Source organism: Desmodus rotundus, chromosome 5 (genome assembly GCF_022682495.2).
Source record: "Desmodus rotundus isolate HL8 chromosome 5, HLdesRot8A.1, whole genome shotgun sequence".
Classification (NCBI taxonomy): domain Eukaryota; kingdom Metazoa; phylum Chordata; class Mammalia; order Chiroptera; family Phyllostomidae; genus Desmodus; species Desmodus rotundus.
The window spans coordinates 27,379,368-27,406,320 of record NC_071391.1 but is presented as its reverse complement, the minus strand read 5'-3'; the positions used below and the strand labels follow the sequence as shown (position 1 = coordinate 27,406,320).

The 26,953-nt window shown below is 40.8% G+C and overlaps 1 long non-coding RNA gene across 1 annotated transcript; it reads right to left on the bottom strand.

Moving 5' to 3' along the window:
• Positions 1–1,054: 1,054 nt before the first annotated feature.
• Positions 1,055–26,871, bottom strand: LOC123479587 (uncharacterized). The gene is made up of 3 exons (XR_006655242.2): positions 26,678–26,871; positions 15,924–16,060; positions 1,055–1,150 (listed from the first exon to the last, which is right to left on the bottom strand). It is a non-coding gene; the product is annotated as an uncharacterized lncRNA (long non-coding RNA).
• Between the last annotated feature and the right edge of the window lie 82 nt (positions 26,872–26,953).

Below are 26,953 nucleotides of genomic sequence, written 5' to 3'. Positions count from 1 at the left end.
CGTCCTACATCTCTGTGGTTCTCCTGGTTCTGTCTTCCTTTATGTGTGTGCTTTATCCTCAAGCTGATAAAATGGACAAAAATGAAGAGACTCCCTTTTGCTGTGTGTCTTTCTTAAAAGCAGAGAGATCTTCCTTAAAATCCCTCCTGCAGGTTTTCTCTAATACCTCCCCAGCCAGAACAGTGTCAAACATACTCTCATAAACTAATTACAGCTGTAGGAAATGAAATTTCCATGATTAACTCAAATGAGTCAGGATATACCCTCAGGCTAGGGAGGTGGTCCCTGGTGTACAGGACTGTGTGGTGGAGTGCATAACTAACCTAGTGCATTAACTAGGATGAAGATGAACGTTTGATGATGTGCAGGCAACCACCAGTGTCTGCTCTAGACAAGAGCCGCTTGTCTCAGTCAAAGGGGAGAGCAGGCAGGGTGAGCCTACCAGGACAACAGAAGGAGTAAGGGCTCTGACCTAGTAGGCAAGATGCTGCTCTTGAAGAAACAGATCAAGGCTATGAGTCTTGCTGCTGAGTAGCCCGCCAACAGTGTCCAGTAGACTGTGAACTCTTTAGGCAAGAGAGGTTTTTATTTGTGTCTCCCCAGGGCCTAGATATTTGTGGAACAAATGAAAGGAGCTAGGATGATGGTTTCTTTGAGTATTCTCCATTTGACATCTTGATGAAACCCAAATCACATCTCCAGGAATTCGGTCATCTGGAGAAGTCCCAATTTTTGTGTCCCCCGCAGGACTTCATTTCTCCTCCCTCATAACGCATGTTATCTATGCACATACCCAAATCAAGCCTCAAAAGCTTTCCCATTTTCTACCAGGATCGGGCCATACACCAATTTCAAGCAACCAAGCAGGGAACTTCCAATTTCCAGACCATCCTAGAAGGAGCTTCAAAGTCCTCACTTCACCCTAAAAAAAGGTAAAAAGCTGGACAAATGGAAAAATCAGTAACTCGTCTCAGATTCAGCAGACAAGGGAAGTCACACGGCAAACCGCTGCCTCCAAAACTGTAGAGACGAACCGGCGAGTACCGAGGATCACAGCTTCCCAGGGCAGCCACCTCCGCGGGAACCAGTGCGGGGGCAGGAAAACTTGATGAACAGTGGACGAATTGCTAAAGGCTCCGCTTGGACAAACCTAAAATGTAAAAATTCCAGAGGGACCCAGTCATGGGGAGGCCTTCACATTTTTGTGGGTTTTACCTCCAGGAGCCCTGATAGATCCTCCTAGTGAATATCAGAAAAATTGCCTGTGTTTCCAGGAGGGGAAGAAGACAGACCATTTTGAAATTTGCCAGATTATTCTGTTCTTGTCAAGGCCTGCCCTCAGGAGGAACTGTCTTATCAGAGACTAACTCACCTGGAGGAAGGACAAGACACAACTCCAGACCCCTCCAGCCAGCCTGTCTCCCCTAAGGGACTGAAACTGAGATGCACTGGTGAAGTTCACCGCCGAGACACAAGTTCACCAAAAGACAGAGACTTAATCACAGGACTATGGAACACTCCCTCCCCCTTCCACATCTCACCACTACATTATTGTAGACCTATCCACCGCAGTTCATTTTACCTAGTGCATCACGTCACGTTTCCACAAAAAATTATAAGGTATAACAAAAGAAAAAAGCACAGTGTGAAGAGCCTGAACAAGTATTAGAACCAGGGTCAGATAAGGCAGTCATGTTGGAATTATTAGACCAGGAAATTATTTTTTTTAAAGACTATGATTAGTAGCTAAGGGCTTTAATGGGAAAAGTAAACATGCAAGAAGAGGTGGATAATATAAGCAGAAAGCTAGAAATTCTAAGAAAAAACCCAAAAGAAATTCTAGAGCTCAAAACCATTATAACAGAAATGAATAATATCTTTGATGGACTCATTAGTAGAGTGGACATAGCTGAGGAAAGAATTCCTGAGCTTGAAAAAATAAAAATAGAAACTTCCAAGACTGTAAAGCAAAGAGAAAAAAGACTGAAAAAAATACAGAACAGAATATTCAAGGACTTGAATTTTACAGCTTCAGGAATAAACTTTAATTTTTTAAAAGATTTTATTTACTCATTTTTAGAGAGAGGGAGAGACACATTGATGTCAGAAAGAAACATGGATGCGTTTCCTCTTGCACACACCCTGACCACGTACTGAATCCACAACCCACGCATGTGCCCTGACCAGGAATCAAACCCACAATCTTTTGCTTTGTGGGATGATGCCCAACCAACTGAGCCACACCAGTCAGGGCAACTTATAAACTTTTTTAGTTATATATTTGATAGTTATGATGATTGGCTTTCACTTATGGTAATGATATAAAGATTCTTTTCAAATTAAACTTAAGTACCTATTGAAAGTAAAATGTCTCCAGTAGTACAGGTGATACTATTTTGAAGGTGATACTCCATTGACTGGAGTTTGGAAAATGCTGATCCTCTTATGAGCAAGCAAATGGAATGAGAGAGGAGAAGTTACTTCCCTTGGCCTTAAAAATTGAGGGGACAGGGCCAAAATTCAAGCACAAGTTTTGATTTTCAGTTCGGTTCTCTCTCCTTCTCCCTTTCCACAGTGTGAGGATTTTAACTTCATGTGGAATTGGGATAGCTCCTTACTGTTTCTCAATGTCTGACCAATGGCTTTCCTTTACACTCCCTGTAAAGTAATCCCACAGGTGATAAAGGGACGAAAAGTGAAAGGGCACAAAAGTCATCTGAGGGTCTAACAAACGTGAGAATCTAAATCAGGGCAAACGTTCTCAAATTATGGAATGCGTAAAAATCACTGAGAATCCTGTTTAAAATGCTGGCTCCCAATACACCGTCACTCAGATTCAGGAGGCCTAGGTCTAGGAATCTTGCTATTTAACAAGCATCCCAGGGATCTGGCCGTAGGTGGTCCTTGGACCACACTTAAAGAAACACTGCTCTGTTCACACAGTTTAAACGAAGCATTCCAGACCTGGCTTAAAAGGCCTCTGGGACTTTCAATGGCTACACGTCGACTGCATTTACTTCACTCTCCTCGCTCAAGATTTTATCTTCCTGCAGTACATCAGTGGTGAAAAGAGATGTCAGACAGGGTCTCCTTACCCTACTCTTTGTCATTAGGGGTCAGCAAGTAGATCCTTCTGTCAACCCCGGGGAGCTGATTTCTTCCTCAGTCTCTTGCCCAGCATATATTCTCCTTATAAACTGAACTTTTCCATGGCAGTATTTATCATAGTGGTAATCAAAGGGCTTTCTGAATAATTAATTAGCCAGGTTTCCCACCCCTCCCCCAGGCATTGTGATATTCACAGTACACAGCATATTTGGGGCTCAGGAAATCCCTCAATGAATTGTTGCTGAATACTCAATCAAAGTATCACTTTTGGGTACAGATTTTTTTTCTTTTGAAAATAATCCAAATTTTTTATTTAGTAGGTAGAAAAAAGGAAAATTTTTCTCCCTTCCTTTTATTTTTGGAGGCCATGACACTTCCAAAGATCATTCTATAATGTGGCTTGGAAGATACTGGTTATAAATGGTCTCAAATGGCTGAAATCCATATAATGAGAAAACATTCACAATGAGCACAAAAAGCTTCTTTTGGCTTATTTATGTATAATGTAAGCAGTGGCCCTGAGTTATGCTTTATGTTCTCTGGAAGACATATGGAAAATATCACTGTCAGTGATGTTTGATGAACCCAAATACTGTTATGGTTTCTCTCCAAGAAATCTCCGTGTGCTGACCCAGCTGCTTAATGTTCATTACATATTTAAAGACATAAATCACAAGGTTCCCCTTTTATTAGATTTATACAAAATTACCGATCTTACCACCCGAGTTGTTCTGGGTTAAGTCACACGCAAAGAGACCTAATTCTTCAGCTGGTGGAGGGATGCAGGGTACAAGAAGGCGCAACACACATAGATATGTGGTTTTATTTTAAGACATAAATTACAGCATTTCCTTTTAATACATTTGGGCAAAATTGCAGTCCTAGTTGTTTTGAGTTAAATCAAACACAGAGAGACAATTCTTGGCCCAGCGGTGGGGCAGATCCAGATGGGGAAAAGGACGAAACGAATATAAATATGCACATGAAAAGAAAACTTATTTAGTGGTTTCTGTTTTTCCCCTATACAATTGGCTTTCAAATTTTCAGCAGCATCTTTGAAATACTGGATTCAGCCAGAATTAAAATGAAACCCTCGTGAAAGCTAGCATGTAATGATCTCTGGGAAAGTCCTCCACCTTTTCTTGGATACAACTAAAAGCATTGGTGGTGATGAATAATGGACCTTCTTTCCCAGGAACTGAGGATCTCGAGTTTGAAGAGGCCCACATCTGAAGCTCCCACCAAGCTGCTCTCCACTGGAACTGTCTGCTGAACAAACGGAACCAGGATCCAAGTGGAAACTTCTTAAGTAAGACAATTTAAGATGTCATTTGCTTTCCCTTAGCAACGACCACTAATTATGGAACATTTTTTAATTAATTTTTTTAAAAAAACAACGTGGTACTTTTTTTAAAAAAAAAAGTACAATTTATCTAATAGACCAACCAAACCAGATGGTGCTTACATCAAATGCTGATATTTGGCCATTTTTACCTTTTACATTTTGGCACACAACAACAGCAAATGTGGTTCAGCAAGTATTTGTGATTGAAATAAGGAGTCATGGCCAGCACTGGGGACTCTGGAAATGTGTCTCATCTTTGGACAGAATTGTCCTGAGAGTAACTTCAGCTGAGTCCCTAATGATTCGAGAGATTCATAGCAGAGCTACTTTAATTCACTGATTATGGTATTGGTACTGAAACCGCCAAACAGATCAGTGACATGGAATAGAGAATCCAGAAATAAAACCTACTGTGTGAAAAAAAATGTCCTATATGACAAAAATGTAGTTCAATTGTGAAGTTAAAGGATGAATTATTTATTAATGATGATGACACAACTGTCAATCCTTCTGGAAAAATAAAAATAGAACCTCCTTATCCTAACCTTATGCCAGCTACAAAAAAATAAATTATAGATGGATAGCTTAAATTTTTTAAAGAATAAAATCTTGGCAATAAACCTAGAAGACTGCATGTACAATCTGCACAGAAAACCCAGAAGTTACAAAATAAAAATCATAGCCATTGGAGTATATAAATTATTTTCACAAGGCTTTTGTCTGAGTAGCAAATCAGCAGGGGCTGTTGCTGGCTCCTTACCAGAGATCCCACCTGATAAAACTACAGCCTTAAGAGGAAAATACGGATTCCGGAACCATCAAGAAAATGTGAGGCACCCTGGAGAGAATGATGACTATGTCGTCCAGGTAGTGTAGGAAGTGGGTAAATGCAGTATTAGACTGAAGATGGTCTGAATATCAGTGAGAAGATAAGTTGGGGGAGATCTTTTAAATTCTATTCTTTGTTGCCCTGGCTGGTGTGCCTCAGTGGACCATGCCAGCCTGTGAACCAAAGGGTCCCTAGTTCGATTCCCACTCAGGGCACATGCCTGAGTTGTGGGCCACGTCCCCAGTAGGGGGCACATGAGAGACAACCACACATCAGTGTTTCCCTCTCTCCCTCCCTCCTTTCTTTCCTCTCTCTCTAAAAATAAATAAATAAATAAATAAATAAATAAATAAAATTTTCTTCTTTGTCTCCGGCTTGTCGCCTTGGGAACATCATGGCCTGTCTCTTCAGCACCCAAAGCAACAACAATATCCAGAGCTACAGGGGTCCACTAAGGAAAACCAAGGCAGTTCAAAATCCTCAATGAGGTGAAGAATTGTTGAAAAGGGGTATGGCCTCCCAGATCCTACCCCTCTACTTCCAAACCCCAGGACTGGCGATGAGACAATCTATAGCTATCACCTCCGCACCATGCTCTTTCTCCCTAAGAGTTTGGAGAGAAGCTACCAGGTGAAGTGGTGGCAAACAAAACCCAGAAAGGTCTTCCAATGTTCTGTGGTGCAAGGCCTCTGCTACTCCTCTCCTTAGACTCAATGAGGTGAACAGAGACTAGGGCCTGGCCTTGGCCCTTCATTAATGTTTACTCACAGAGTAATTCTTACCCCTAGGGCAATATAATCTCACCAAACAAAATAATCAGTCACCTGAGGATGTGACCACCGCAAAAGAAAGGCAGCAACTGAAGAACGAGTCAGAACAAATGGGCCAATAATTTAAAATAAACAAGAAAGTATAGATTTAAGAGATAAAGGAAGGTAGTCATATGATAATAATAAAATTTATTTTTTAAATTTAGTCAAAAGAATAGATACCAAAAACAAAGTAGTTGAAATGAAGAGCATAATACATGAGATACATAGCAGGATGAATTCAGCTAAGAATGAGTTAGGGAACTGTGACATATGATTAAAAAGATAATATAGTAGGAAGGAAGGATAGAATAGCAAAAATAAGTCCCAAAATAACTGCAATTACTATAAATATAATGGGATTAAGCTCATGAGTTAAAAGAAAGGAAACTTCAAATGGAAATTTAAAAGGTTTTTAATCCAACAAATATGTTATTTATCAAAGACACTTAATAGTAAAAAACAAAGAAAGGAAAAACATACAGGAAAAAATATATATGAGACAAAAAATGCATCAGCGCTCTTTCAGAATAGTATTTAAGACAAAAAAATCACAGTACACAAAGAGGAACACTGTACTGTACCATGCCGCATGCAGGGGGCGCTGTAGACCGCCATATTTCCCCCAGGAAAGTCATTCATTATCCCAATTCCTAAGAGTACCGGCTGCTGCCATCTCACAGCTTAGTGCCATTACCCACTAAAAGAAACTAGAGATCCTAGGAACGGTAGTTGACTTCAGAGCCACCAAAAGAAGATGACTTCAGATAAACAGGAAAATTACAGATTAAGCTAAAATGTCTCCTGCCACAGAGAAAAGAAGTGTCTTAACCATCATAATTTATGTCAAAAGGACACAAGAGCCAGCTTGAGGGGATTCAACTGATGAAATGTGGGCAATGTGAGCATCAAACAAATGACTATGGCAATAGATTACATAAAGAGTAATTCCTGAGTCCATACTAATATAAATGAACAGAGGGAGACGAATGTAAAGCTCTACCTTTCACTAGAAAGCCAAGTAATCATGTCAACTGAATAATGGAATCAGAAAGCCACCATGATAGTAATAATTGATTCAGATAAAAACCATCAATGGATATTAAGACTAGTGGGTAAAAGTTTGTTGAGGAACAGGATCTTTACATAGTCTAAAAGTAGCTCACTATAAAGTATTTATCAATTTCTTAGTAACATGATTACCTATTAATGAATAAATGTAAAATAGTTATAAGTGGAGTTTAATGTGGAGAAATCTTACAGACACCATCTTAACTAAATAATAAAGACAATGTCACAAGTGATAGTTCAAATAGACCACATGTGCTTCCTTACCTGAAGAACTGAGAGCACAGCATCACTTTGTACTATTCTTGCCAAAACAAAGTGAATATCATTTACCTAAACATGAGAAAATATGAGATAGACCAAACTAAGGAATGTTCTACAAAGTATCTTGCCTGAACCTCTCAAAAATGCCAAAGCCCTGAATAAGAAGGGAAAAGTAGGAAGTCCTTCCAGATAGAGGGACGCTAAAAAGATATGACAACTAAGGGCAACAGGTGACCCTAGACTGGATCCTGGAGACGAAGGAGAGAACACTGTCTGCAAAGACATTATTGGGGCAGTTGGCAAAATTTAAACGTGGGGTCTACGTTGGAATGGTAGCATTATATCAATATTATTTGGTCCTAATAATTGTCCAATGATTTTATAAAACAGAGTCTCCTATAAACTATGAATGTGAGAAGGGAAAAATAAAAAGGTAGATATAGTAATATATTAATTTTTAGAGAATTTGAATTAAAATTATATACAAATCCTTTTTACTATTCTTGTGACTTTTCAGTAAGTTTGAGAGGAAAAACAAAGAAAGGAGGGAAAGAATTGTTAAAACAGAGACATATCTACCTATAGATTTAAATAATTTGTGTAAAGTGCTTAGGGCAGCGACTAAACTCTAGAAGACGCTCAATAGATGACAGCCACGAGCCAAACGGAAGCTCTCAAACACACCTGTGCGGTGGTGCAAATAGGTTTTCAGGAAGTTTTCCAACAAGTTTTTACTTTGCTTTAATTTAAAGGGTTATTGTAACGTGCAGAAATATTCCAGTTATGGGAATATTGCAGAGCTTCTCAAGTCCATAAAAATGTTTACTACTCATGTTTTTTTCCAAGAATTTTAGTGAAAAGTAAGACTTCTGAGAGTCCCTTACATTAACATAGGACATATTTCCAAATGTCATCTCACTAGATACTCACGATGACCCTGTGTGAAGTCAAAATTGTTACTCCCATTTCCAGATGAGAATCTGAGAACACACACACACACACACACACACACACAGTTAAATGATTTAAATAGAATGGGGAGGTGCATAATCCCATTTTTTAATTCTAAATGGAGTATATATTCTACATCTTCACTGAGAATTAATGTTAACGCCCTAGCTGGGTGGCTCATCTGCTTGAAGCATCATCCCAGGTACCAAAGGGCTACGGGTTGATCCACGGTCAGGGCACATACCTAGGTTACCAGTTTGATCCCTAGTCGGAGCACATATGGTGCGTGGGGGGAGCTGATCTATGTTTCTCTCTATATATATTTTCTGCCTCTCTCTCTAAAATCAATGACAGAATCTTATAAGACTCAAATAAATTAATTTCGCTGAGAAGTGCAAACTCTGGTCAAAACAAGACTAGCAACACCATACCAATTAGAGAAGGCAATGTGAAAGGAAACTTGGAACAGAGAGGAATAAATAAACCTAGCAACATATATGAAAGACTTAGATGAAAAACAATGTTAATTTCGCTAAAGCGCATAAAGAGACCTAAATAATGTAGAGATACCACGGCTCTGGAAAAAAAAGTTCAATATTATAAAAATGTCGGTTCTGTTCCAACTAATTCGTTTATAATGAAAGATAATTAGAACCATAATTCCAACTGGGTCATTTATGAACTATAACAAGTTAATTCTAAAATGCATGTAAAAGACAAACAGCGCACGACTAGCCAAGAACATGAGAAACAAAGTAAACAAAGAAGAACAAGGGACCTCTGCTCCGCCAGATGTCAAATAAACTAGGCTGCAGTAACACAAAACACGGCGTTGGCGCAAGAATAGAAAACTCTTCCGTGCTATGAGATGGAGTCCAGAAACGTATCTATAATGTTATTTTAATAAGAGTGATATTTCATATCAATGGGGAAAAGATGGTTTTTTCCCCAATAAACAGCCCTGTAAACTAACTCCCCACCTCCCTACTCACTCCACTCTATATGCAGAAATAAACTCCAGATAGATTATGGAATTAAAATAAATGCAGAAAATATGAGCATATGATAAGAACTATGGAAGAATATTTTATAGTCATGGAGTAGGGAAGACCTTCCTAGGGAAGACAACAAACCTAGAAGACAAAGGAAAAACTGGACTCGCAAAAAAGCAAAACATCTGTACAAGAAGCATCAGCATGAAGACAAATATCATATAACAAACTGGAAAGAAACTATTTCCAAAATATTACCCAAATGGCATTGTAGACAAAACAAAGGATTACAAATTATTTTTTAAACAACAGCTAACCAAGAAATTGTAAAAAGACATGAACAGGCAACTTGTGGGAGAAGAAATGTGACTGGCCGATCAATATATGCAAAGGTGTTCTATCACACTAGTAATTAGAAATTATACATTAAAACACACTTAAGATCTTTTTGTCTATCAGAGTAGAAGAAAAATTTTAAAGACTGGCATGAAATGGGAAGAAGACACTCTGACCCAGAGGAGTCAGAAAGACAATGTTGGTTGGATAAGGAAATATGGATAAAAATAATTATTCCTTTTTTTTCCTGAGGCAAGATCAACATGAATTAGGGACAAAGCCTCAAATTTAAATCAAATCCAGATTTTTTCATTGTTACTTGGGACTTAACATGGTAAATTAGTTAACTGAGTGGTATTTTGTGATGTAAAGTAGCCAGAGAAAGCATAAGACCTAAATGTGCTTTTATCCAGGACAGGAGAAAAACTGGCTCACCACATGAGAATCAAGGGACAGTAGAAAACAAAATTAAAGTTGCTTTATGATTATACCTATGACTTATGCTTAATAACAATTATATTGTACATGTGTATGTGTATTTATATGTATGTATGCACCTCTGTATAATACTATGGGTGGACATGTATGACTCGAAAGATAAAACTAAATTGTTGCCAGAGGTTTCCTCTGGAGATGGAAGTGAGAAGGTGAGAATTTTCATAAATGGTGCATCAGTATTTCTTTCAACAGTGGTTCTTAAGCAATCCTTCCTAAAGAGCACACAGCTTAATTCTGTGGCAATCAAGATCTGCATAATGAATTGAAAGAAGAAAGGAGGAATGATTCTGAGGCTACAAAGCCACATCTGATTCAAATAACAAAAAAGGAAAGATTCCATCCTGCTTCTGTTCTAATTTTTACCCTCATCATTTCTCACCTGAACGGCTAGAGTCATGTTGCATAATTTGGCTCAGTTCTTTTAGCTCGGTTCCTTATTGGCTGTGTGATCTTGGGCAAGTTACTTAGTTTGTCTGAGCCTAAACTTCCTCATTTGTAAAATGACACAGTCAATAACCTAGAGGTTATTATAAAGATTAAATATATAAGAAACAAATGACAATATCTTCAAAAACTAACCCAGTGATCCTAACATTTATGATTAACACAAATATGTAATTTTAATTTATGATTAATACAAATACGTTTATTAATATACTAGACTTGATCCATGTATAATAGTCATTGATATTGTAAGGAATTCCTAACTAATCACTCTTCAATCTCCTGCTCTATCACAAAATCGTCTTTCCAAAATAAGAGTATATCAGTTCTCTATTTTACAATTTTATGATGGTTATTTATTACATACAAAATGAAGTCCCAAATCCTGAATGAGTCATCCAAGCCACATTTTCTCCTCCTTCCTCTACTACCTCATGTCATCTGTACTCTACCAATGGCAATTTCTAGTCTCCCAAATGTGTCAGACGCTTTGGAGCCTCTGCGTGCTGTTGAGCCTGTCCCTTCTATTCATCCTCTAAAGCTCATCTTGAACATTATCTCCTCCATGAAGCTCTCCCATTTCCTTCCATACTGTGGCAAGTGGCCTTTCTTTATTGCTCCTCCATATCATCCTCTGTTAAAAGCTATTTCACTTTGCATTATATTTATCTAGTATATTTAATCTCCCTTACTTGGTGGAGCTACACAAAGTGAGAGAAACCACCATATACTGAATACCGCTAATGTAAAGGCACTAGTTAGCGTTGCACAGTACATTTTTCAATTATTTTTTAACAGGTAAAGAAACAGATGCTAAATATTGTAGGTAAATACAGGTCTTTCAGAGCAAGCAAAAAGCATCCAAAATAGTATAAACTGAGTAAATTAAAAAACACGCTGTCTTTCTTAATATCTTTAAAACAGATATAAATATGTAAAGCAAATATTGCTGTGATGATTAATCATATGTGCCAACCTCACAGGGCCGCAGGATGCCCAGATAACTGGTAAAATGGCAAACGTTCTGGGTGAATCTGTAAAGGTGTTTCTGAAGAGGACTTTCCGGGCAATGACAGTTTTCTGCATACAGCGGTGGATACACGTCATTGTACATCCGTCAAGACCTATAGAAGGTACAACGCCAAGGGCAAGCCGTGATGTAGACTACGGACCCTGGGTGATGACGAGGAGCCCACATCAGTTCCCCAGTTGTAACAAACGCACCACTGTGCGTGGGAGGTTGTTCACGGGTCAGGGAGTACACAAGCATTCTCTGTACTTTCTGCTTCATTTTTCTGTAAACTGCTGTAGAAAGTGTTTATGAAGTTAAAAACAATTTTTAAAAACTGTCTCTAAGAGCACATTTACATGTTCGACACATCTGTCTTTCTCTGGCTATGGATGTAATGGAAAGCCAAAACAGCAGGCTCTAGTATTGTTCAATTACCAGAAGGAATTTGCTTCTTAAAATTTTATTTTACTGCCTGAAGAGATCCGAAGTGGGATTCAACCACTTAAATGAAAAAAAACTTTGAACTGAATCAGGTTCAATTCTGTTTGGGGAACTTTTGAACAGTTTTCATCATTTGTTTCTTCATGAATACACTTCTTAACCTTGACCTTATTTTCTATTTTGAGAGTTCTAGGAAGAGAAGGGTGTTCAGGCTACCATATGGTCATCCCTGCTCACTGTCACAGGAGGAAGGATGATAAGGGGGAGGAGAAACAGAGGGTGGAAGAGAAAGAAAGGATGGAGGAAAAAGTGGAGGAGAGACTGGTGGAAGTAGTCTTAAATACTTTCTTTTTATAATTTTGCCATCTGCTTCAATGGCAGATTTTAATTTGATAACCTAAAAATGACCATTTTTTTATTGTTGTTCAATACAGTTGTCTCAGTTTTTCCCTGTTGCTCTCTCCTTCCCTGCCCGCCCACCCCTGACCCTCTGCTCCCATAGTCAATCCCCACCCTGTTTTCCATGCTCATGGGTCCTTTATACACATTCCTTGACTGGACCCTTCCCCAAGTTTCCCCTGTTATCCTCTTCCCCCTCCCCTCTGGTTACTGTCAGTTTGTTCCTTATTTCCATGTCTCTGGTCCTATTTGCTTGGTTGTTGTGCTGTATCCATTAGTTTCCACTTATAGGTGAGATCATATGGCATTTGTCTTTTGCTGCCTGGCTTATTTCACTTAGCATAATGCTCTCCAGTTCCATCCATGCTGTTGCAAAGGGTAGGAGTTCCTTCTTTCTTTCTGCTGCATAGTATTCCATTGTGTAAATGTACCACAGTTTTTTGATCCACTCATTTACTGATGAGCACTTAGGCTGTTTCCAGCACTTAGCTATTGTAAATTGTGCTACTATGAGCACTGGAGTGCATACATTCTTTTGAATTGGTGTTTGAGGATTCTTAGGGTACAATCCCCGCAGTGGGATCATTGGATCAAAAGGCAGTTCCATTCTTAGGTTTTTGAGGAAATTTCGTACTATTTTCCACAGTGGCTTCACCAGTCTGCATTCCCTCCAACAGTGACCTAGGGTTCCCTTTTCTCCACATCCTCACCAGCACTTGTTTTTCGATTTGTTAATGATGGCCACTCTGACTGGTGTGAAGTGGTATCTCATTGTGATTTAAATTTGCATCTGTCTGATGACTAGTGATGCTGAGCATCCTTTCATAGGTCTATGGGTCCTCGTGTGTCCTCCTTGGAGAAGTATCTGTCAGGTCCTTTGCCCATTTTTTAGATTGCTTGTCTTCCTGGTGTTGAGTCATAGGAGTTCTTTATCTGTTTTGGAGATCAAACCCTTGTCTGAGGTCTCATTGGCAAATATATTTTCCCATATGGTTAGTTCCCTTAAAAATGACCATTTTATTATAGACGGGTCCTGTCCTTAAGAGAGAAGGCTTTATCATGATATTTCGGGTTAGAAACAAATGTACACCCAATGTCAATTTTGCCATGTGCCTTATCTGGGTTTTCCTGTTAGGAAATCTCTCTGTGTAGAATCACAGTAAATGAACCCAGCAGGGACTGTATTTTAGGGGTTTGTAAAACTTATTTTGAAGAAAAAAATAATTTTTTTAAAAACAACTCTTTATAGGGTCAGAATAAAAAAGGTTTTTCATGGTTTTTATGTGATCTCAAATCCTGCATAGATCCATCTGGACCTAAAATAGAGGAGAAAGAGATCAGGCTAGAGGGCCCCCAATTTAATAGATGTCTACACACAGAAATGCTGGCTGGCCAGCAGAAACTGACTTAGTGGACATTTATGTCCCCACTGCAGTGTGCACCCTTCCCAGCCCCCTCAATGGGCTTGCACCAGCAGAACGGTCCCCTCGATGCAGAGATGTTTACCACTCCTGCCTTGGGGACTTCTCGTTCCTGGGGTGGCTAAGTCCTTTACTAAACCACTAAAAGTAATCCAGAGGAGGAGCAGAAGGTTCAATGCCCCAGCCAAGTTGATACTACATCTTCCCCACATCCTCTGCACCTGCTTCTCCACCTCGTCTCCTAACTCAGTGAAGGGCTTCACCATCCATCCAATTGCCAAAGCCCATAACCTATGAGCAGTCCCTGCCTTTCCCTCCCCCTCAGTAATGGCATCCAATCACTCACCTAACCCCGTTTGAGTCTACATCTGAGAGTTAGATTCTATACGCTCACCTCCGTTCCTATTGTCACTTTCCAAGTAAAGGCCCCACCATGCCTTTCCTAGATTATTGTAATCAATACTCTCCTCTCTAGTCTCCCTCTGATCTTGTAGTGACGCCTCTTGTCTATTTTGTCCTTGACAGCTAGACCAGCTTGCAACACCCAAATCCAGCTGATCCTCAGCTGTTATGTATCTGTATTGCTGTAACAGTTGTTTGGGACTGAGTGGTCATCGCAGGTAGCAGATGTTAAATATTGAATGTCAGTCATCCTGACAGCTGATCCTGTCACTCTTCTGTCACTCTTTCCTTAAAACCTTTCTCTCAATTAAAATGGATTGCTTGCAGGTAACAGTCCCAACTGCTTAGCAACACAAACAAGACAATATTATTTCCCAAATACCAGTTTTTTGTCGCTCCCTCCATTTCCACCTAATGCTTATTCCATGCCAGTAACAAAACTTTCTAATTTCTTGCTTTAAGGATTCTAGTGAAAGGAAATTAGAAGCTGAGGTATTTTCTAAAGGTAAATCTTTTGAAAAAATTAGACTATGATAGACTTCCTGGAAGGTAGAGAGAGGCGAGGGGTGATGAAGTCACAGCAAACAATTGTAGGACGTTGCAGGGGGAGAGGAGAAGCTTATGAACAGGAGAGATCCAACCCTACGCTTCAACACTACAGCAGGGAGATGGATGGAACTAGAGAGGAAAAGCAGAACGGCTTATCCAGGGGCACTAAAGCCTAACACTGGAGTTCCTACCTCAGCAAAGATTCTCACAGGTGACTGGAAAGCATCTCCATGACAACAACTATGGGCGGTTTGACAAATACCTTAAGGGGCCATTTTAAAGATATGGCTTGGGAGCATAGGAAACTCTTAAGAATAACCAAAGTATTGCCTCTGTAGTCAGTATATTTCTCATCATAAATCTTATTATACTCCATATAGTTACTACTATTTGTCAGCCCAGGGGATGACGAACTTTTTCTGCAAAGCACCAGATAGTAAACATTTTAGCCCCAACTTGTAACCTGTGCAGTCTGTCACAGCCATTTAACTCTACCATTGTCGCCCAAAACAGCCAAAAGCCCACGTAAAGGAATGGGTATGGCAGCGTTCTAATAACACTGTATTTACAGACACAAGGGGTAGGCCAGAGAGGACCCAAGAACCAGAATTTTCCAACCCCTAGTTCAGTATATTAAACTATAAACTCACTGAGGTCAAAGATTACATCTTTCCTGACCCCGCAAAAATTTATTGAGAGTTTACTGTCAACGCCCATGAAAAGGTGAAACAGGGGTTTAGTAGTGAATAAGATAAGAAACATCTATGCTGCCGTGTAGCTTAGATTACAGCACATGGGAAACAGTAAAAAAAAGCGAAATCAGTAAAATCCGAGAGTTTTATTCAACAATGATATTCTGCCGCCTCGCCTAGTGTTCAGCAGTACCCTGTGAGCACTAAGTATATATTTGTTGAATGAATATGTCTAGTTCTATAAAGTTTATACCCAACTCTCAGCTCCCTTCTTCCTAAGGAACCAAAGGCCCGACTTGCTGAGACTTCCAACAGAAAGTGGAGTCCCAAACTCACCCTAAAGCAGCGGGTTCAATTACTCACCATTTAATGAAGTCACCAGGCAGAGCCTCACTCAGCTGCTACCGGAAGAGTGGCGAGGACCGGTGGCTGAAGGACAGGCATCTCCACTGTGGAGCGAGAAAAGTAGGGTGGGTGGTTCTGCCAGGATCCTGCGCCACCTGCTGAAACGACAGAGGATGCAAACCCTTGTGGTCATCTGAATAACGCCCCCCACAAAGATATTTACATCTCAATCTCCTGAATCCGTGAATGTGATCCTACCTGGCAAAAGGGACTTTGCAGATGTAGTTAAATGAAGGATTTCTATCAATAGGTGAGATTAGCCTGGATTATGTAAGTGGGCCCAAAATAATCACACAGAGCCTCATAAGAGCAAAGCAGGAGGGTCAGTGTAGGAAGTAGACGTGGGAGAGAGAGAAAGATGGATGCGATGTCTGGGGGGAAATGTGAAGACACCAAGATGCCGGAAGACAGAGAAAGGAGCCAGGAACCAAGAAATACCGGTGGTCCCTGGAAGGTAGAAAAGGGGAGAAATGAATTCTCTCCTAGAATCCCCAAAGGGAAATCATCTTGCCAACACCTTGATTTTAGCCCCATAAGGCTCATTTCAGACTTCTGACTTCCAGAACTAAATTTGTATTGTTTTAAGCCACTACGGTTGTAGTAGTTTGTTACAGCAGTAAAAGGAAACTAATACAGACTCTCCCTCTAGAACTGGTGTAACTGAAGAGGCTGCAGGCCCTTTGGGTATTACCATAGGTGCCTTGATGGGCACCACCCGCTCTGTGTTTGGGGCCCCATTGGAGGAGCAGCTCTGCAGATAGCCCAGGCACCACTTCAGAGCTGAGTGAACCTGGGGCCAGCCCAGGACTGGGGTCTGCTCTATGTCTTTCTTCCCCCTGGAGGGGGTTTCTCTAGCTTCTCTATCAAACCCAGCCAAGGGTTCTGTGGGACTCTCCTCCCTCTGTCCCCACCTCTGTGCCAATCTTGACTCATCCCCAGGCCAGCAGAGCTTCCTGTGTCATTGAAGAGAAACCCCTGTTCTGGGATACATCTCCGATGTGCAGCTCAGCTCACTCCAGGCAAACTCAATGGCCTAGGGAATGGACCCCAATGGAGCTAACTGTTCACCAGGCACATCAAACGCACTTGTGTTGACTCCAAAAGTTCAGGTACAAGAAAAAGAATTATTTAAAAAGGTGTTGAGCATGCGGTCTTTAATTGGACAGGCCTCCTAATCAGATGGCATTGCCAAGAAAGGTTCCCTATGTCTCCACCTATCCATACCCATCACTGGAATTGCACCTTTTCATTCAACACAGGCCTTAGTTCACATCTATAGAAAAGAAATTGGACTACATGATTTTTCTAAGGAAGTGTCTACTGAGCCATGATCTGTGGCCTAAGTAGCCAGTGAGGTCTAAGAGGTCTTTCAGAGATTTACGGTATTCACCTCATAGCACTGAGGGCCCTCTGCCCTGGAGTTCCTTCCACAGTCCTGCGAGGTCTCTAGATTTAGAGGCCTGGCTCAGCCAGTACAGCCAAGGGTGTTTTCATGTGACAGAAGGAGACAAAGAACTCCTAATGCTGCCGTGCCCACGTCCAGTCTTTAACTGATTTAGTGTTAATAAACTTAAACCTGTACTTACTCTTATCTCTTTTATTTTTAGCTTGATTTATTCTTTGAATCTTTTATTCCTTTTATTTCAACTCTTTTACTCTATTTTCATTCCTTTGGTCTACTTTGTGTTTTATTATTATTTATACTGCTCTCTTTTTTTCTTTGTAGGGCTTTATTATGATTCAAGTTTATTTTATTGTTTTATTCTCATTTAAATGGCTTTACCCTTCTATTTTATTTTCTAGTCAAGTTATTTTTTGTTATAGCTTTTCTGTGTATCTAAGCGATATCATTGAAAAGCATAATGATATCACCTGCAGGAATACCCCACAGTCTAACCGTGAAGAGTGGAATATTTTCTCCTCCAGGAACCTGTCAGCTTGTCCTGTGGGTCATTTCTGAGAAGTTAGTGAGAATTACAGCAGTCTGCTTTCAGAGTGGGGGAACAAACATGAAGTATGATACAGGGTCTTTCTGGGAGCTGGGGGCTAAAGTCCCCCTGCAGGGGAGACAATGTCCACAAGTAAAAATAAGGGGAGCGTGAGATGAGAGGCTCCGTCCTTCCCCCATGGGTGTCACTGGGCGGCTCAGGGGCAGCAAACAGGACCCCGGAGCCTAACTGTCACAAAAGCTTCTTTGGAAAAGTGGGTCTGATTTTTTTTTAATACTTATTTACTGATCAACAAATGAGTTTTATTGTGTTACTGAATTATGAAATATATCATTTTAAAATGAGTTCAATTCATTTCAAAAAGTTAAAATGACATGCCTCTGGACATTAAATAATTTTTAAAACTTCTTTAAATAATGTAAACATTAAAAAAATAACTGGGCAGAATATCATTGGAACATATACCTGGGTCTAATACTGTGTCACTGGTTTGCTATTGAATATTTTGTTTTACAGAATCTTATTTTTAGTTTTGTTATAAAATTGTCTGCAAACTTCAAAGTTGCATTTATGGTTAATAAATTGGTGACAGCTTTAACTGACTCTTCTCAGTAGGCTGTTATATATTTAATTTAAAAATACTTTATATGTGCTGAGGTTGGTAGAAAATTCAGATCAAAATCTGCTAAATAGAGAATTATTAGCATTTTCTACAGTTTTTGGATTAAATGTATAAAAAGTCAGCCTAAATATGCCCAGAGACACTCTCTTTTTGGCTGTGGTTAAAATATTTTTGTTTAATAAATATTTTATTACAAGGCAACAGTTTTTTTTTTTGTTCTTTGGTTTTTTGTTTTTTTTAAGTTACACAATTAGCCCTGGCTGCTGTGGCTCAGTGGATGGAGCACCGGACTGCAAAGCCAGGGGTCACCTGTTCAAGTCCCGGTCAGTGCACACGCCTGGGTTGCAGGCCAGGTTCCCAGTAGGGGACACGCGAGGGGCAATCATACATTGATGTTTCTCTCCCTCTCTTTCTCTCTCCCTTCCCCTCTCTCTAGAAATAAATAAAATCTTTAAAAAAAAAGTTGTACAATTATTTTGAATGTGTCACCAAATTTAGATGCTACAAAATTGTAGGTCTTTTGGTTTCATTCTCTTCTGGGACAGAATATAAACACACCCAAATTAAAATTAGAAGCTCCATTAAAAGACGCTTCCCTAATTAGAGACATTTCTAAACATCATCAGTTCTTCCTGGGCTTTTGTCCTTTATTTGGAATATTTAGTCTTTGGAAGGCCCTGATTTCCAAATTTTTTCTCCCAGCTCCATAATACTGCCCACAGCTCTGCTTCTCCCTCATCCCCTTAAGTGCACCTTTGACTTGGCTCTCCCTCTCCCTTCCCCACTTTCCCTCTCTCTATCTCTCCTTTTCTCCTTCCATACCAGTTTCCTCCTTTTTTCTAAAACAAAACAGGAAACCACAGCTCTAGCTCTATAGGACCTCCCAGCTACAACACCCAAAAGCCACTGTGCTAGTTTCCATAATTAATCCCAATTCCTGAAGGAAAACATTGGATTGCTCTTCCTTAGTGTTGATGTTCATCTGTCGTGCTTCCCCTGGGCCCATTTGACCTTCCTCTGCTTTGCTCTATAGTCCAGGTCCTGGCCCTTTGTAGGAAGAGTTTCCCAAGCTCTTTCTCAGCTTGTTTCTGGTAAGTTTAGCCACTGAGAGGCATTATTGGAAGATTGAAGAACCAATGGAGGGAAAAGCCAGGATAGTTCCCCCTCCTGCTCTGCTTTGGTGGCATCTCAACTAGGGAATGCATCTTCCCTGTGACTCTAGTTCCAGGTTCTGTTTGGTGACCCTCTGTCCTGGGCTCAGGTAATACCACCTTCTCCCTTGGTTCCTTTCGGCCTACAGGTAGTAATGACCTCTTGGGTTGTGGTACTGCCCTCTTAGGCTTCTCAACTCTTCCATCACTTGTGTAACCAATTACCAGCATCCAATTTCCTTTGTTTTAAATACTCAGAGTAGTCTAAGTTATCCTGGTGGAACCTGATGGAATCACCCTGGTCTAGTTGGCTGGGATGGGAGGATAATATTGTCCTTTGCCCAGTCTTAGACAAGGGTGGGGGCTAGCAGGCAAAATGACAAACATGCCCCTAGCTACTGACTGCTGAAAATGCAGAGGTAAAGGAGCTGAACATTGGCAGAGTCCTAATAGAGCACTGAGGACACGGGAAAGGAACATCTTCAGCCCTCAATTTTTTTTCAGACACCTTGACCTTGGTCAGCCTAGCAAGGAGGGATTCAGAGGTTACTCAGTATGAAGATTTCCCATGGCTAATCTTAGTGTAACCTAGTTCTTCATCTGGCTGAGCTGGAAAAGAAAGCATTCTTTATCAAATGAATAGTTGTGGATTTCTCACACAAAGGGGAAAGAGGCAAATTCTGTGAATTGTCAGCTCACATCTAAATCTCAAGTGTGAAACCTTTTTGTGGTGAAAACATCAAATGTTGTGAGGGGTTTTTTTAAGGTCATTTTTTATTTTTTTCAAAGGTTTTATTTATTCATTTCTAGAGAGGGGAAGGGAAGGAGAAAGAGAAAGAGAGAAACATCAGTGTGTCTTTGCTTCCCATGTGGCCCCTATCGGGACCTGGCCCGCAACCCAGACATGTGCCCTGACTGGGAATCGAACTGGCGAGCCCCTGGCTTGCACCCTCGCTCAAGCCACTGAGCTACACCAGCCAGTGCAAATGTTGTGAATTTATAGCTCACTAAATTAGATCTATACTACGTTTAAATTAATGGAGTTTTATTTGCAGAATAAATGCACACTTGCTTCTAGTAATCCTTGCAATAAAAATAAAGTTAATCCCAAGTTGCTTAGCTATGGGGTAATCAATATCAGTCAGAAAACCTCAGCTCAATGCCCAGAAAGAGAGGTTAGCTAGCTTCAGATTTGTCTGAGTTTACTTAATGCTTTGCTTACATTCAAAATCCTATACTGGGAGAGTGACCTGTGTTTGCAAGGTTTCCTTTCAAGAAACAAAGAGCTTTTCATAGGACAGGCAACACTTAAAGCTTGTTAAATGGAGAATAAAACACAAGACTGGCCATTTGGCACTCAATGGGAAAAAGGATTGAAAAAGTAGACGTCCCTGTAGTTGTCTAAGTGTAATAACTATGGGATACAGGGTGACCCGTGTTTGGGGAAGTTCCTGAGTAAGAGAGTTGCTGAAGTAGTCCGAGAGGAAGCATGTTCCACAACAAGGCAAGACTACAGAGCCCTTTGGATGGATTGTGCCCCTAATTCACAGTTTTATCTGGAGGAGGAAATCTGTGGGATTGGAGCAATAGAGCCTTCAAGGGTGTTCTTTAGGCAGGACCGCCATCTAGTGGTATGCACTGGAAATTACCCCGCAGCCTTTATTACACACACACGCGCACATCCACACAATTTTCTTTCACAAACTATATGAACAGAGAAAAAGAGAGTTCCCCCTTGTTGCCTGGCAGGGTCTCCCTGGCAGGGAGTAGGTACTGAACCCTGTCCCTCCGTGGCCATAAACTACAGATGTTTTTAACCTCTACATTTTGCCATCCCTTCACCATTGAAGATCTCATATCCAGTTTATTTCATTGCACATAGAAGAAAAACGATCTCTACTGACCAAACATAACAAAGCTGTGTGTGTATTATGATGGGCAGGGCGTTCTGAGAAGCACCCAGTGGTAGAATAAAATGGACAATGGCAGTTGCTAAATTGGGGACAGAGATTACATATTAATAAGAACAATAGGAGAATAAAGGACTAAGAAGGAAGGAAAGGACAATTTGATAAAAACAGATGCACACACTTTCGAGGGAAAGACAGCATGGCGCCTCACAGGACTGGGAAGCAAAGTATGGCCACAATGACACATGTGTCAACCAGATCTTAATAGTTCATGGCCCCAAATAAGTGACCTTGGGCTGCCAGAGCCGCCCTTGTCTGCCAGCATGTGACTTTAATCAAGTTTGTCTCTGTCTCGCTGTAGTTCTGATGAATGCTGTGGACCGTCTTCTGTTTTCGTATAACTTTGCACATAATTTTGATGGTTTTAGGATGTCCCCCAAAACCCATCCCTGATCTCTGGATTCACTCTTCCTTTCAAAATAGGCCTGTGGCAATTCTTAGCACTGGTGCAATTTTTCATATTTCGAATATTTTCTGACTTCCAGAATATTTCAGAGTATTTTCTGCTGGTCAAAGCAAGGCATAGGGCCAGCCCCGATTCAAGGAGTGGGATAACAGATTTCACCCCTGGATGTGAGGAGCAGATCGACCTACAGGAATAGAGTACCAAATGCTAGCCAGCTTTGAATACCACTACAGGGGAAGACAGAGCTGCAGTACGGCTCTGGCAGTAAAGGTGGCTGGGAAATGTTGGACTCTCAGTTTAACCTTCTGTGACTGTTTAACTCTCTGTAGCCACAGGCTTGGCTGACTACCCAGAAAGCACACCATCCAAAAATAAATGTCACATCCCCAGGAAGGAGGTTAATGAATGTACGGAGTGTGAATAACTGCCTGATGTTATCTGTTAACTTAGAAATGTGTTGTGTTTGTGACTATCCACCATATGTATGGTTTGGCTATGAACCCCTGTTTAAAAAGACCCTGTCCTGGGAGGGCACGGACTGCTTCCCAGGCGGCCACCACTGGGAGCAAGCAGATGCTTTGCCCGTGTATGTAAGTTTCCCCTATGAAAGCTCTCACGGATTTGAACAACGTACCGTGTCAGTTCTTCAGAATAGATCCTGAATTTAGACTTTTGGGGCTTTCTCCCAACAATCACACTGAGTTTTCAAAAATACTTTAAAAATTTAATTAACAGGACAGCCACGAAACCTGTGAATCTGCTTCTATCACACCGAACCTTTAGTTATCTGAAACTTCTTTTAAATTGCACTAATAGTAGCTGCCCTGCCTACTTCACAGGGTGTAGCCAGTCATGGACAGTTGCTGCTGAGGTTGCTCTTCAAAAGGAGAAACTGCTGGGAAGCACGGGAGAAGCATTCACACTGCGCCACACCCTCCCCAGGCTGCTCCCAGCCAGTGAGGACTGAGCAGGGCGGGGGAAGTAGAACCAGACCGTTCCTGCGTGTCTCAGGATTCCTCCAGAGAGCACTCTGCTCAGGAGCACTCCTGGCCCCCGGAGATATGCTCACAGCCGCACTGCAGCCCGAGGCTCTTCCTACCTCGTCTCCTTCCTGCTCTCATCCCGGCAAGGCTGTTAGACCCACACTGTATGTGAAGGCTTTCCCTGACTACCCCTGCTCCCTCTCCCTCTCCCTGTCACAGGCATTTCCCTCGATAAATCTCTTGCGCTTTTCATTTTTTCTAAGCATCTGCTTCCAGGAGGACCTGATTTGACACACAGGATGCTGTGACAATCAAATGAAATGTTTACACACCCTGTAAACATCCTTCAGAAACAATAGCAGGAGGAGCAAATATTAGGTATTATCTCTTTTAAAAAAATTCAGGGCAAATTGTTTCATACAATTCAATAACCTATTGGAACTTATTGCATTGCTTTCCTATTCATTAATGAACACTGACATTTCATTCAAAGAATACCGAAATTGTTAATGATAGTGCTCAGTAATAAAAAAAAGAAAGAAAAATAGGTTATATCCGTTTCTTTTTTAAGTTTAATTTTTATTGTATTTTTCTATTATCATTTAGTCCCCTTATAAATTGGCACTGAATTGAGAGATTTTAATCCAAAAGAGAATTTCATTTTTAAAGGGATAAGTTTCAGTTATCTGGGCAGTTCATCCATTTAGAGTGAAAATCTAGGCATCGTTCTGTATTTCATCCTCCCTAAGGACATCACCTTTTCGTGAAAATTGGGGGAGAGCCGGCTACCCTAGGTGAGCAAACTTTTGGCTGCAGCCCACCGAGAGCTCCCAAGATGATGAGGATCATTCCCCCTCTTTTCAGGACAATAATCCGCAGAGCAGGAGTCCTCCACAGCGGCCTCTCCCCCAGACCTGCTGTGTTTGCCTTGCTCCCACCCAATCTACTCTACACTTGGCACCAAGTATTGTCATTCCTCTGCTTGACATCCTTATTAGCTTAACTCACATTTTTAGGATAATCAAAACACTTTAAGATATTTGATCTGTCCTCAGGTTACCAATTGCCCTCCTCACCCTGCTCCCTGAAACACACACAAACACACACACACCCTTTACTTTAGCCATATTTCTTCATTCTTGGAAATGCCCTTTTTCTTCATGTCATAACACCCTTGAGATTGGGACATATCTGAAATTCACAATAGGACAGGCAACAGTTGCTAACTAATTGTTTTGGCCTTACATGCACAAACATGAAAAGCGCCAGCTTCTAACTGTCAGAATGAGTGTTAGCTTGTACGAAAATCCCAGAAACAACAGTGGACTACCTTTTAAACCCCAGTCAGAGGTGTGTAGCAACATTACCCAAGTGGAAATCAAAAGAAGATTAGTAATTCCACAAATTCACAAACCCAGCTTCAGAGCACAGCCCCAGTGACCTTCAGTTTGTCCATGGACCCTTTTAAGAAATGCTGTGTCGCCCTGGCCAGGGAGCTCAGTTGGTTAGAGCAGCGTCCAGATCTGCCAAGGCTGTGGATTTGATCCTTGGTCAGGGCACATGCAAGTATCAACCAATGAATGCATGGATGGGCGGAACAGCAAGTAGATCTCTCTCTCTCTCTCTCTCTCTCTCTCTCTCTCTCTCTCTCTCTCCCCCCACAGCCTTCCTCTCTCTCCCCATTCCTCTCTCTCTCTAAGAATCAACCAGTCAATAATTTTTTTAAAAAAAGAAAGAAATGCTGTGTCACTAATGCTCTTGACCATATCATATGGAAAAGCTCAAGGTCAATGCCTCTGAATCAAAAAGGCCCTTTCAGAAGAGGCTAGCTCTAAATGTGAAGTTTCAGGAATAGTGAAAGCAAATTATTCCATAAATATTTTTCTTTTGCTATATTTGATAGAGTGCTATATAATAAAATATGCTGCATATCCAATTAAGAATAAGGAAGGCTCTTTCAAAAAGTATTAAAACGCTAAGTGATAAGAAAACCACATGCCACAGTTTGACTGGCAATGTTTGTTCTTTCCCTTAGGGATACATAAAATAGAGGCCTATCTTAAAATGAATGGCGTCTCATAGGAGATGAAATATGGTAGAACCACTTCATTCCCTTGCTTCCTCCAGTCGCCGGTCTTTCGTGTGTTCTCCTCTCTCCTCCTAGAACACCTCTCTCTCATTTCCTGGCTAACTCCCACCCCTCCTCTGGGTTTGGGTATAACTATTACTTCCAATAAGTCTTCCTGAACCTCCCCACCTCCACCCTCAAACTGAGTAACCTAAGCTGTGTACCTCCACAGCACCCCATACTTCAGCTCTCGTTACAATTGCCATCCTTTACTCTAGCTGCTCATATAATTTTCTCTCTCCCCCACAGGCTATAAACTCCTTGAAAATAGGAAATTTCTCTGTCATGCTGACATTGTGCTTGGCACAGTTGGAACACAATAAATATTCACTCAGCAATGAATAAGTCAACAAATAAATGTCTCCATTGCATAGCAGTTACGAACTCCTTCAATTTTGAATGGTGAAGCAATAGGAATTTTTATCTTTCAGATGAGCAACCTGAGGCACAGAGAATAAGAGGCTAATTATTGATAAACCCAAAAATAAATGTCTTAAGGTCCCATGTCACAGTAGTGATACCAGACATTTACTGGGCACTTACCATGTGCCTGGCACTGCTCTTACTTCTATGTATGTATAATCTCACTTCACGCTCACAATAACTTCATTAGGTGGGTGTTACTAGCATTGGCATTTTATAAAAAGGGGAAGTGGCATGCAAAGAGGTAAAAAACTTCCTAGGATGACAGAGCTAATAAGCGGTGCAGCTGAGATACAAACCTAGGGAAATTCCTGAAGTTGCACCTACAACCACAACCTTAGAGACCCTGGTAAATTGAGTCAGAATATTTAGCAAGTACATGCTATTAGTTACTAGCAGATCATTTCTTCAGAATGTGTTTTCAAGCTTCTTCAGAACAAATAGATTCATTTCAGTAGACATTGATACAAAAAAAAGAATTAAGCTTACTATAGTTGAGAAGGCAGTCTAAAATGAGTGAGGAGCCCTTGGTTCTACACAGCTCACTCTTGAAGCAGCTATACAATCCCGGGTGAATCACCTCCTGTGGGACCCAGTTTCTTCATTATTTAGAAAACAGTGGGTAGAAAGAAGGAGCTTATACCCTTTGCAACAGCATGGATGGAAGCGGAGAGCATTATGCTAAGTGAAATAAGCCAGGCCGTGAGGGACAAATACCATATGATCTCACCTTTAACTGGAACATAATCAACAAAAGAAAAAGCAAACAAAATATAACCAGAGACATTGAAGTTAAGAACAATCTAACAATAGCCAGAGGGGAGGGGGGAAGGGATAGTGGGGAGAAGGGTTTTCAGAAACTACTATAAAGGACACATGGACAAAACCAAGGGGGAGGGTGGAAGCAGGGGAGGGAGGTGGGTTTGGCTGGGGTGGGGTAGAGAGGTGGGGAGAAAATACAGACAACTATAATTGAACAACAATAAAATAATTGAAAAATTGAAAAAAAAAAGAAAAGAAAGGAAACAGTGGGGTAGTGCAAATGTATACATGATCCTCTGATAGGGTCTGTCACATTACCTCAAAGCAACAGCCATCACATCAAGTGAGAGTAATCACCAGTGATTCCTATGCCAAATATTGAATTCAAGGATGTCCCTTAAACTCCAGTGCTGGTTCTACAAAAGTCAAATAATGTTTTGCAAGACGAAGGGCTCTTGATCCTCCACATGAAAGCAGAGGTTTTCGGATTCCAGCCGTGGACGTTTTTTTTCCTTTCCTTCTACTGACAGTGTTTGTCTTGGTGGGGAGAGGGAAGCCCAGACTTGTGTTGACAGAGTCCGACTGTTGGGGAAA